The following is a 12500-nucleotide window of genomic DNA, read 5'->3' as shown; positions in this document are numbered from 1 at the left end:
ACCGGCACTGGGCGAGCCCTCCGATACAAGTAAAATGATTGTCGAAGTTTATGACAACACGCCCGGTTTTTCGGGAATAACAGATTTTGAGTCCGGTGATTACCGCTGTTACCGATTACCTCTAGGAAACTTCCAGATGCGAAGAAACGTAAGGCTACAAGAACTTGAACAAGTGGCGAAAGTGCGTGATTACGAGCGGTGTTTCTCGCTAGATCATCGGACAACAAATCGGCAAGGTAATTTATGGAGTCTCAACCAAAACGGAATCTCGACTTGACGTCGTTCTCGCTTAAGTAGTCATCCAGACGTGCATTAAAAAGCCTTAGCAACAAACAGCAACATGTCGGCCATCTTGTTTTTGCAGATTTATCCATGGAATAGCGATTTATTACCACCTCGCAAGGTGGAATAAATTTATCCCAGATATATTCCTGAATAGCGCTATTCCTTCTTTCAGGAACAGAATTTATTCCGGGGATAAAGTTATCCCAGGAATAAGGCACATATATTCCAAGAATAGAGTTATTCCTCCTTTCAGGAACCGGCCCCTGATTTTTCAGGCTTCTCTACCGACTCTACGCAATTGCTAAAATTGCGTTGACTTCATAACTGCGAAGATCGCAGCTTGACTTGATTTCATATCCGGACTTCAATATAATATCATTCTTTTCATATATCATTTCATTCGTTAATTACTTTTTTCTTGCTTCCTGTTGGTTTCTCGGAACTTTGGATTAAAGCTAACAACTCTGTCAGTATTTAGTATCTGAATTGAAATGAATTAAGTTATCACAGTCATTCAGTTGTGCCTGACGTGGGCACGCAAACAATTCACCAGTATTTCTTATACCTCTTTAACTTATTTGAAGTGGGATTTATTCTTCCTGCTCAAATCGTTGTAAAGGGGAACTTTGCAAGCCAATAGGACTGAATACTTAGCTTGCTGCAAGGGCGTAATAAATTATTTGTTTGTGGTATGATCGACCTATGCTGCCCGTTATTTTTTTCCTTGTACACCGAGAAAGCAAGTCAGAAAATGATGATGCATTTATCTTGAATCTTTTATGAATAGAGAAGGTTTTAGTTTTCTTAGCCGGTGCTGAGATTCAAAATGGAGGGAGTTATAAAGCAAATGATAATTAAAAATTCGTGATGAAAAATATCTGTGGAGCATACAAAATTAAAGTTTCAAACGACAAAGAAAAACTGTTAGGCTAAACAGTTTTCAAAAACACAAATTCCATACATTATAATCTTCTTCAGGTTTGCCCTTGCTCTCCCCAAACGTTTGCTCAACGTTTTAAGTAAATTCAACGTATTTTTACGTTTCGCTTGATTTGGTTGCCCGTTCGTACTCGCCAAGTTTGGCTAATTATATATAAATTTCGTAACACAGCCCCTTCGAAGCTAAGCGAGGTTAGAGTCTTATATTTTTTCGTATTTCTTTATATTTAATGTTTTATTCAAACCCTCCTTCAATGATATAAGTAGTTGTATATTTTCACGCTTCCCTTGATTTGGTTGCCACTGAGTTCCCCGTCGCTAAATTTGCCTAATTATCATCACACAGCCTCTTCAAAGCTAAGCAAGGTTAGAGCCTTATATATTTTCGTTCCCAAAACGACCTCAATCGCGAAGGAATAAGAAATCAGTAGTTCGGATTAATGGAACAATTAACTATTTGGGTAACAATCTCTTTATCTCTTTCCGTGTAGAACTGCTGCATTAATTTGCAATTTGATCGAAGTTGAAATGACTTCTTGTTCTTCCTGTTCCATTTGTTACTTCCCTTAAGAACTTTTCAGTTTTACGCTCCAGTATTACTCAGATAACATTGTGTTAAGAAAGTTAATAAATCACTTTTCCCACAAGACAATGTTTTACCAAGAGACTTGATAATGAATAATCACGTAAAATTGGAATTTCAGAGTCACGAAGCCCTTGCTTTACCACCACGAAACTTTTGCTTTTAAAAAGCACCCGTTTGGACCAACACTCAGTGATAAGTCGCTCATTGCTCCTTATGGCCCCGTTGTCTCATTAATATATGACTAATGCGATGCAAACCTCCAGCTCCGATGACATGTCTCTTGGTTTTTTCTCTTTTAATGTAATTTAAAAGCCCTGAAAGTAACCAAGAATCAGCTCCCTCAAGATTTTAAAGTTAGGAATGGCGGACCATTGAATAAGAAAATTCCAGTTAAAATAAACAAGTGTCTTTTTGTAATCAAGGCTTTAAAACTTGTGTCACTTAGTGTTAAGTAAATAGAACTTTTGAAATCCAAGAACAAGAAGACCTCTTTTTTTGGTCACAGGAGCACTTCAGTAGTATGAACAAGGAATTTTATGCGTAATGAACGAGTTCTGATTCCTTTTCTCTTATTTTCTGTTGGTTTCTCTATACCGGCTTTATATCAAAGCATAGTTAATCTAGGGACTGGTTATGAAACCCTGAGAATTTCAAAAGGAGGAACAATTCAGTCGCAATTAGATGCTGAACAGACCGTGACCCTGCACAATCTTTTGTTTTTGGTTCGCAAGTTAATTTCGAATAAATTAGTCGAAGCTGTTGATTGGTTATCCTGCCGAAAAAAGAGTGTTTTTGTCGGGTTTTGTGCAGGGTCAAGGCCAAAAAAGCAAACAAAAACATGAAACAAAGAAACTTGTCGAGTTTCATAACCAGCCTACATCTATTAACTATGATCAAAGCAAGGAAGTATGACGGTATTTTTACGTTTATTTTGAGAAGCGGCCACCGTCATTCAGTTGTGACTGAAGCACGAACGCAAGGAGAGTATTGCAAGGTATGTGAATATTCTAGCCCACTGTGTATTATATATATAGTTAATTGTTTGTTTGTTGTGTGATAAACTATCCTAACTTCCATTCTTTGCTTATACATCGAGAAAATTAGTTAATTAAGTCTTTGATAGTAAGATGAAGTGGAGCAAGGAAGAAAGGAAGGAACTTTATTTAAGTGTCTAGTCGTTCTAGCGCTGGAGCACTAATTGGGGACACTGTAAACTGAAATTAACAATCAACGCAATTCATGTCAAATGTTGATTTTTGAGGAGAGGGGAAACCGGAGCAGTACTCGGAGAAAAACCTCTCGGTGCAGAAAAGAGAACCAACAGACTCAACTCACAAATGACGCCGAGTTAAGAATCGAAAGCTTTCCGAAAGGACGCTTCAATCTTTGGACAGAACTGACTGGCCTGACCAGGCATTTCGAAGGACTAAGTCAATAACGCCATCTAATTAATACATTTCGAAGATGATATAAACTTCTCCAGAAGAATGCGAAGGATTGTCATGCAAGTGTTCCTTTAAATTGTTGCATTTTCTTTGAAGGCTGACTGGTCTGGCCAGCCAGTTCTGACAAAAGGAAAGCGTCCTAAGTTTCAGTTTTCTTATCCGGTTAGATTAAAAATAGAGGGTTTGACAAAGCAAAAGATGAGTGCCTGAAAATGCATTAAAGAATTCTGATTCTGTTATGCTTCATCGGCTTTAAAGTCACACTCAAAGTGAAGCAAGACTAGCGCTTCACATATTTTCGTTCCCTTAACAACCTTAAATCTCGCGAAACTAAGCCTCAGTCGTTTGGAGCAATGAGACAATCAACTATTTGGATAACAGTCATTTGATCTCTATCCGTAAAGAACTGCCCCATTAATTTGCACAGTTTGATCGAGTATGAAATGATTTGGTGTTCTTTATGTTGTTTAAATGCCTCTCCTAATATCTTTGGAGTTGCTGCTCTGTTCATAGAGGACTATTTTATCGAGAGCCAATAACGTGGTAACCTGAACAATCACCGTTCGGGAGAGTCATTTCTTGGCCTCACATCAATCCTCATCCATCTGGAACGACAGAGGTAATTAAGTTGCCCGTTGTTTCTCAATATTGTTTAATAACAAGAGCAAGTCATTTTATGCTTAATAAACCAGTTCTAATTACTTTTAAGTGAAGCGATGATGCTCGCAGTTATGAACGCAAGTTTAGCAATTGCGTATTCCGACGAGAAGCCTGAGAATTCAGGACTTCAATGGGGTTTGAACGCGTGACCTCGTTGAAGACCTGAATTTTCAGGCTTCCCTACTGACTGTACGCAATTGCTAAAATTGCGTTCTTAACTGTGAAGATCGTAGCTTGACTTGATTTCATATCCGGACTTCAATATAATATGATTCATTTCATATATCATTTCATTCGTTAATTACTTTTTTTCTTGCCTCCTGTTGCTATTTCGGAACTTTGGATTAAAGCTAACAACTCTGTCAGTATTCCTGCGGTATCTGAATTAAACTGAATTATGTGATCACGGTCATTCAGTTGTGACTGACGCGCGCACGCAAAAAAATTCACCAGTATTTCTTATACCTCTTTAACTATTTGTAGTGGGATTCATTCTTCCTGCTCAAATTGTTGTTAAGAGGAACGTTGCAAGGCAATTGGAATATTTAGCTTGCTTGTTTGTGGTTTGATCGACCAATGCTGCCCTCTATTTTTTTCTTGTACACCGAGAAAGCAAGTCAGAAATGATGTATCTTGAATTTTTTTTTTTTTGATGAATTGTGAATATAGTTTTCTTATCCGGTGCTGAGATTGAAAATGGAGGGAGTTATGAGCAAACGATGAGTAAGAATTCGTAACAAAAAATGTTTGTCGAGCATACAGAATTTAAGTTTCAAACAACAAAGACAAAACTAAGTTAACTGAGTAGAGTGTAATGTGAAGTGCTAGATTACTCTACTCAGTTAACTCTGTTTAAAATATAAGTGCTACACGGCCAACGTTTGTATAAAACGTAACCTTTCCTTGTTCAAAGACAAAACTGTTTGGCTGCACACTTTTCAAAAACCCAAATTTCAATGCATTATAATCTTCATCAGTTTTGCCCTTGCCCTGCCTCCTTGAATTTGTATTTGGTGTTTTATTCAAACTTTCCTTCAATGTTTTAAGTAGTTATATATTTTTACGTTTCCCTTGATTTGGTTGCCCCCAGAGTTCCCTGTCCCTAAATTTAACTAATTATAAATTTCGTAACACAGCCTTGCTTCTAAGCAAGGTTGGAGCCTTATATATTTTCGTTCCCATAACGACCTCAACCGCACAGGAATAAGCCATCAGTAGTTCGGAACAATGGAACAATTAACTATTTGGGTAACAATCATTTGATCTCTTTCCGTGTTGAACGGCTGAATTAATTTGCAATTTGATCGTAGTTGAAATGACTTCTTGCTCTTCCTGTTCCATTTGTTATTTCCCTTAAGAACTTTTCAGTTTTATGCTCCAGTATTACTCAGATAATTTGTGTTAAGAAAGTTAAAACACTTTTCCTACAAGATAATGTTTTACCAAGAGACTTGATAATGGCATAACCACGTAAAATTGAAATTTCAGACTCACGAAGCCATTCCTTCACCTCCACGAAACTTTTGCTGTTGAAAGGCACCCGTTTGGACCAACACTCAGTGGTAAGTCGCTCATTGCTCCTTATGGCCCCGTTGTCTCATTAATGTATGACTCATGCAAATCAAACCTGCAGCTCCGATTACATATCTCTTGGTTTTTTTTCTTTTGATGTAATTTAAAAGCCCTGAAAGTAACCAAGAATCATCTCCCTCAAGATTTAAAAGCTAGGAATGGCGGACCATTGAATAAGAAAATTCCAGTTAAAATACACAAGTGTCTTTTTGTAATCAAGGCTTTAAAACTTGGGTCAATTAGTGTTAAGTAAACATAGTTTTGAAATCCAAGAACAAGAAGACTTCATTTTTTGGTCACAGTAGCGCTTCAATAGTATGAAAAAGGAATTTGATGCGTAATGAACGAGTTCTGATTCCTTTTCTCTTATTTTCTGTTGGTTTCTCTATACCGGCTTTATATCAAAGCAAGGAAGTATGACGGTATCGTTTTTACGTTTATTTTGAGAAGCGGTCACCGTCATTCATCAGCTGTGACAGAAGTACGGACGCAACGAGAGTATTGCAAGGTATTTGGATATTCTAGCCCACCGTATTATATATAGTTAATTATTTGTTTGTTGCGTGATAAACTATCCTGCCTTCTATTCTTTGCTTGTACATCGAGAAAATTAGTTAATTAAGTCTTTGATGGTAAGATGATGAAGTAGAGCAAGGAAGGAAGGAAGGAAGGAAGGAAGGAAGGAACTTTGTTTAAGTGTCTAGTCGTTCTAGCCCTGGAGCACTAATTGGGGACACTGTAAACTGAAATTAACAATCAACGCAATTCAAGTCAAATGTTGGTTTTTGAGGAGAGGGGAAACCGGAGCAGTACCCGAAGAAATACCTCTCCGTGCAGAGAAGAGAACCAACAGACTCAACTCACAAATGACGCCGAGTTTGGAATCGAACGCTTTCCGAAAGGACGCTTCAATCTTTGCACAGAACTGACTGGCCTGACTAGGCATTTCGAAGGACTAAGTCAATAACGCCATCTAATTAATACATTTCGAAGATGATATATACTCCTCCAGAAGAATGCGAGGGATTATCATGCAAGTGTTGCTTTAAATTGTTGCATTTTCTTTGAAGACTGACTGGTCTGGCCAGCCAGTTCTGACAAAAGGAAAGCGTCCTAAGTTTCAGTTTTCTTATCCGGTTAGATTCAAAATCGAGGGTTTGACAAAGCAAAAGATGAGTGCCTGAGAATGCATTGATGAATTCTATGCCTCATCGGCTTTAAAGTCACACTCAAAGTGAAGAATGACTAGAGCTTCATATATTTGCGTTCCCTTTACAACCTTAAGCTTCGCAAGACTAAACCAGCAGTTCTTAGGAGCAATGGGACAATCAACTGTTTGGATTTAACAGGCATTTTATCTCGTTCCTTATTTCAGAACTGCCTCATTAATTTGAACAGTTTGATCGATTATGAAATGACTCAGTGTTCTTTATGTTTCATTTGTCGTTTAAATGCCTCTCCTAATAACTTTTGAGTTACTACGCTGCTCACATTTTCGTTATAGAGGACTATTTTATCGAGAGAGTCGGTGATGTCGTACCCACATCAATTATAATTGCAGAGTCATTTCTTGGCCACAAATCAATCCACATCCATTAGGAACGACAGTGGTAATTAAGTTTTCCGTTGTTTCTCAACGCTGTCTAAAAACAAGAACAAGTTATTTTATGCTTAATGAATAGACCAGTTCTGATTACTTTTTACTTACTTCCTGTAGTTTTCTCTTTACTTTGAATTAAAGCTAACAACTTTATTTTCTGAATGAAACTGAATTAAGTGATCACGGTCATTCAGTTGTGAGTGACACCTGCACGCAAAAGATCCACCGCTTATCCCTTAACTTATTTGCAGTGGTGTTCATCACTATTCCTGCTCAACTGATTGTAAAGAGGAACATTGCAAGGTAATTAGTAATATTAGCTTGCTGCAACGGTGTAATAAATTATTTGTTTGTTGTTTGATCGACCTAAACTGCCCTCTATTATTTCCTTGTACATCGAGAAAGTAAGTAAATGCTGTATATCTTGAAATTTTTTCTGAATGAAGAGGGTTTTAGTTTTCTCATTGGCTGAGATTCAAAAAGGAGCTCGGGGGAGTTACGTACGAAGCAAATGATGAGTAAGAATGCATTGAAGAATTCAGGCAGTGTAGTTGAAAATCGATTGGTAGAACTTTTACTTAGAGTATCCCTTCTGCTCCTCTTGTAATGCTTGACAAAGCTGATGAGTAAATGTGACTTGGTACATCGTCTGAGCTCGGTGCAAATGCTCTTTGAAGTGTGTAAAAACACAGTTTCAGTTAAGGACATGACATTGCGTGTCCGTGTATCCACTTACTTAGCCATTTCTATACTTTAATTAATATTTAAACTACTTTTACTGCGTATCAGCATATCCACTTTAGAATATACTTAACAACATTTCAAGAGAATGGGTGGTATTTTCCACTACGACTATTCACTTCAGTATAAGATACTTAGAACACTACCAGGGGATGGGTGGTAATAATTTTACACTACGTGAACAGTTACTGTACATGTATCTCTTAAGAGGTGCAGCTGTATTCCGCAGTTACGACGCTCTGTGTGCATTGTACGTGATGTGTGTGCCCGGCTTCAATGATTCTTGTTAGGAGAGTCAAACCTTATAGAAGTATTTTATTCAGAGACTAATTTTGATAGGCAAGTGTAGTAACCACATCAAATCACCATTGCAGAGTTCTTTCTCTTGATAAAGCTACTGCTTGAGCTCACACAAAAGAGCATCCGTTTGGACCAAGAGTGGTAAGTTGCTTATCATTACTCAAAGCTTTATTGTATACAATGTACATATATGACTCACGTGATGCAAACAAGCTCTGATTACGTATAACTTGTGCTATATGTTTTGTTTGTGGGTTACAGTGAAAAATATCACTGCCATTATTCATGTAAAAGACACCCTTTTTCCATACACTTGTGATCCATATATGATTCAATTTTCCCTGTTGGATGAACGAAGAATTAAAAGTAATAAGTGCTTAGGGTTTAAAGCTTAAATTGAGGCAAATCTACTAGTGTAGATTCTAGAAATCATTACGCATCCACTTACTGGCATATGAATAGCATGTATTCTTGTATTCCTCATTCTTCACAGGATGCATGCAGCTATAAAAATACAATAGTGCATGTGTAGCACTATTGCTTTCTAATTGATGAGTCTAAAGCTTCCGAACTCGAAATGATATCTCCTGGCATTATTGATTTGACATAACTCGACTGTATTTCATCCCATAAATAGGTGCTTTCAGCTGTTTAATTTGAGGGTTTGTAGGAGAAATAATGCACCTATCAATGTTAAGCTGCTGGGAGGGGGGGAACGCCGGGCATAGGCGGGGGATTTGAACTCAGATCAGTTTTTCTGTTCAAATGCGCGGTCCCAGGGAAGTCATCCTGTGTCAAAAAAGTGCAAATTCCTCACCCCAGGAGCATTATTGTTGGTCAAAAGAGTGCAAATTCTCCAACCCCATCTTCCTCCCAAAAATGCATAGGTAAAAAGGAACAGAAGAAATAGGGACAGAAATTATACATTTTATTTTTTAAAAGGTAACAAAGCAATGACTTCAAAATGTAACATCTGCTATAATGGAAAATTGTCATGTAAATCCATAGTTCATCTGCAAAGTATATTAAAGTTTTGAGGACTGTCTCAACTGATACTACTAAACAAGACAGTACAACAGGGAAATTCTGTTATCTTTCATGAACTGTTATGCTACTTTTGTTTACTTGAATTGCCATCCTTTTATTGCTCATGGCCATTACTTATATTTCATCACTAAGACAACAAATATTACAGCTCTCGTCGTACTGAACAAGAACCTAGATATTAAATTTAATTAAATACATTTATTATGCTTATGATTTCAATCAAGCATACACAACTTGAACGAAGAAAACTCGTGAATATTCAAACATCATCAGCTTTTCTATTGGATTACATCTTACATCGCAACCTTGTTAAAAAGATTCCATGACCTTTGTCTTACAATATATAGAGCAGATTCACTCACCACGCAGAGAATCGCTTTGCTCCTTGTGATTTGTGGGTAATTCCAAAATAACGGTACTATTTTTCAGTCTTTCTCGGTCATTCAAGATGGAGGTCAACCAAGATGGCGTCAGTGGACCCCACTCTTGTAACGGTTAAAGTCAAAAGTCCCGACCGCCGGAACTCAACGAATGATCAAAAGTCCCTACAACGGGCAGACCCCCTCCTACGCCCCCTTCCCCCCCCCCCCCCCCAGCGGCTTAACATTGATAGGTGCATAACGTGAAGCTTTGTGCTTTTTTTGCTGCCACTCCATTGCACGTGATTACATGCACAACGACTTCAATAAGCGTCACGAAGTGTCCCCTTGCTCTTCTGCCCAACTTCAACATCACTCGTGTCGCGGAATACAGACAAAAAACGTCGCAAAAGTGTCCCCCAAATGCATCTCTTTAGTAAAGATTAACTGCTGCATTTACCCAAAGCTAAAAATAACGCTAACCTTTATCCTTATCTTGTTGTTGAAAATAGACTTTTTTTTAAATTTTTTTATTAATTTTTCTTTTTTTTAACTTAATTGACCGCTCCCCATAGGGGCCACACTGCCTCCTTAAAAGGACACTTCGTGTCAAATGTCAAAATTGGGCGTGCATCTAATGAATAACCTTAAATAACAATGACCAAAACTAAGTTTTTACGAGCCCGCGAGACTGAGCACCCCCAGAAAACTATTGTTTTTACGAAAACTGCTGGTCAGCAGCCTGGTTCTGGTCATTGCTGTCTAAGGTCTTCCGCATCTATTTCGGTGCATTTCTGGACATGAAACCAGTGAGTCCTTGACGGCATTTTATCCTCGATCGATCTTCCTCAAGATTTCCAAGCATTAAATAGGAAAATTCTAGTTAAAATAAGCATGTGTCTTTGTGAAATCAAGGCTTTAAAACTTGGGTCACTTAGTGTTTAGTTAACGCAGCCTATGCAAAGAAATAGAAGAATAGAATTTTTGGTCAATTTTACGGTAGCACTTCAATAATATGAACGAGGAATTTACGGGTAATGAACGAGTTCTTATTCATTAACTCGCTTGCTTTCTGTTGTTTTCTATATAATTTATATTAAAGCAAGGAAGTATGACGCTATTGTTTTAACGTTTATTTTACAAAGTGGTCACGGTTATTCAGTTGTGACTGAAGTACGCACGCAAACGATCTACCGATATTTCTTATTCATTGATTTGTAGCTGGATTCCTTGTTGATGCTTACCCTGTTTCAACGAGACTATTGCAAGGTAAGCTTAACTGAATATTGTCGCCTAATGTGTGTAGTTAATTATTTGTTTGTTCTGTGATAGAACTATTCTGCCTTGTATTATTTACTTGTACATCGAGAAAGTAAGTTAATTTAACTCACTTATGTCTAGATGAAGTAGAGTAAGTTTCAGTTTCTTATCCGGTTAGATTCATCAAAATGGAGGGTTTGACAAAGCAAAAAATGAATGCCTGAGAATGCATTTAAAAATTCTGATTCTGTTATGCCTCATCGTCTTAAAAGTCACACTCAAAGCTAAGCAAGACTACAGCTTCATATATTTGAGTTCCTTTTGCAGCCTTAAACCTCGCGAGACTAAACCGTCAGTTGCTGGGAGCAATGAAGCAACCAACTAGTTGGATATAAACAGTCATCGTTCCGTAAAGAACTGCCTCATAATTTGCACAGTTTCATCGAGTATAAAATGACTTGGTGTTCTTTATGTTTCATTTGTCATTGAAATACCTCTCCTAATAACTTTCTAATTGGAGTTGCTCGAGAATGTCGTAACCATCAATTGTAATTCGGCAGGGTCGTTGTTTGGCCTCATCAGTCCGCATCCATTAGGAACGACAGTAGTAATTAAAATGCTCGATGTTTCTCAACATTGTCCGATAACAAAGTCATTTTATGCTTAATAGACCAGTTCTGATTACTTTTTGAGTGAACATATGATCCTCGCCGGCAGTTATGAACGCAGTTTTAGCAATTCCGTAACAGTCGGAAGAGGAGCCTGAAAATTCAAGACTTCATCGGGGTTTGAACCCGTTACCTCCTTGAAGACTTGAATTTTCAGGCTTCCCTACGGACTCCACGCAATTGCTAAAATTGCGTTCATAAAAGCGAGGATCATAGCTTCACTTGACTTCATATCCGCGTTTCAATATATGATTAATTTCTTATATCATTCGTTGGTTACTTTTTACTTGCTTCCTGTTGCTTCCTCTGTACTTTGGTTAAAGCTAACTCCAACTCTCTCAGTATTTCTGTTATGTATATTTTCTGAATTAAACTGAATTAAGTGATCGCGGTCATTCAGTTGTGACTGACGCACGCACGCAAATAATCCATCTCTCTTTAACTTATTTGTAATGGGATTCATTTTTCCTTCTCAACTGGTTGTAAAGAGGGACGTTGCAAGGCAATAGGAATATTAGCTTGCTGCAAGAGTGTAATCAATTATTTGTTTGTGGTTTGATCGACCTATAGTGCCCTCTATTTTTTCATTGTATACCGAGAAAGCAAGTCAGAAATGATGCATCTTGAATTTTTTAAGAATAAAGAAGGTTTTAGTTTTCTTATCCGCCTCTGAGATTCAAAATGGAAGGAGTTATGAAGCAAATATTGAGTAAGAATAAGTAAGAATTAGTGACAAGAAATGTCTGTCGAGCATACAGAATTTAAGTTTCAATCAACAAAGATAAAACTGTTAGGCTCTACAGTTTTCAAAAACCCAAATTCCAATCCATTTTAATCTTCTTCAGTTTCCCCCTTACCCTGCTCCCTTTAAATTTATATTTGATGTTTTATTCAAACCTTCCTTCAATGTTTTAAGTAATTATTTTTACGTTCCCCTGATTTGGTTGCCAGTTCCCAGTCGCTAAATTTGTCTAATTATAAATTTCGTAACACACCCCCTTTAAAGCTAAGCAAAGTTAGAGCCTTATATATTTTGTT

At 37.5% G+C, this 12500-nt stretch overlaps 2 protein-coding genes across 5 annotated transcripts in view; one reads left to right on the top strand and one right to left on the bottom strand.

The window, feature by feature from the left end:
* Window positions 1-12500, top strand: part of LOC137972388 (tetratricopeptide repeat protein 28-like) — a 99716-nt gene that overhangs the window by 13097 nt on the left and 74119 nt on the right. For 2 of the 4 annotated variants that reach the window (XM_068819085.1, XM_068819081.1), the window contains 6 exons: window positions 2750-2804; window positions 3769-3874; window positions 5404-5477; window positions 5938-5995; window positions 7339-7390; window positions 8203-8269. The gene's annotated coding sequence lies outside the window, so the exon portion shown is untranslated. Of the gene's footprint in view, window positions 1-2749; window positions 2805-3750; window positions 3875-5403; window positions 5478-5937; window positions 5996-7338; window positions 7391-8202; window positions 8270-12500 lie in introns of those variants that run through there. The other 2 variants (XM_068819082.1, XM_068819083.1) reach the window with 2 other exon arrangements.
* Window positions 1-12500, bottom strand: part of LOC137972582 (ER membrane protein complex subunit 1-like) — a 164335-nt gene that overhangs the window by 101575 nt on the left and 50260 nt on the right. The window lies entirely within an intron of this gene.

Source organism: Montipora foliosa, chromosome 10, assembly GCF_036669935.1.
Source record: "Montipora foliosa isolate CH-2021 chromosome 10, ASM3666993v2, whole genome shotgun sequence".
NCBI classification, from domain to species: Eukaryota; Metazoa; Cnidaria; class Anthozoa; order Scleractinia; family Acroporidae; genus Montipora; species Montipora foliosa.
Note: the sequence above shows the minus strand (reverse complement) of the source record. Positions and strands in the feature narration are given on the sequence as shown.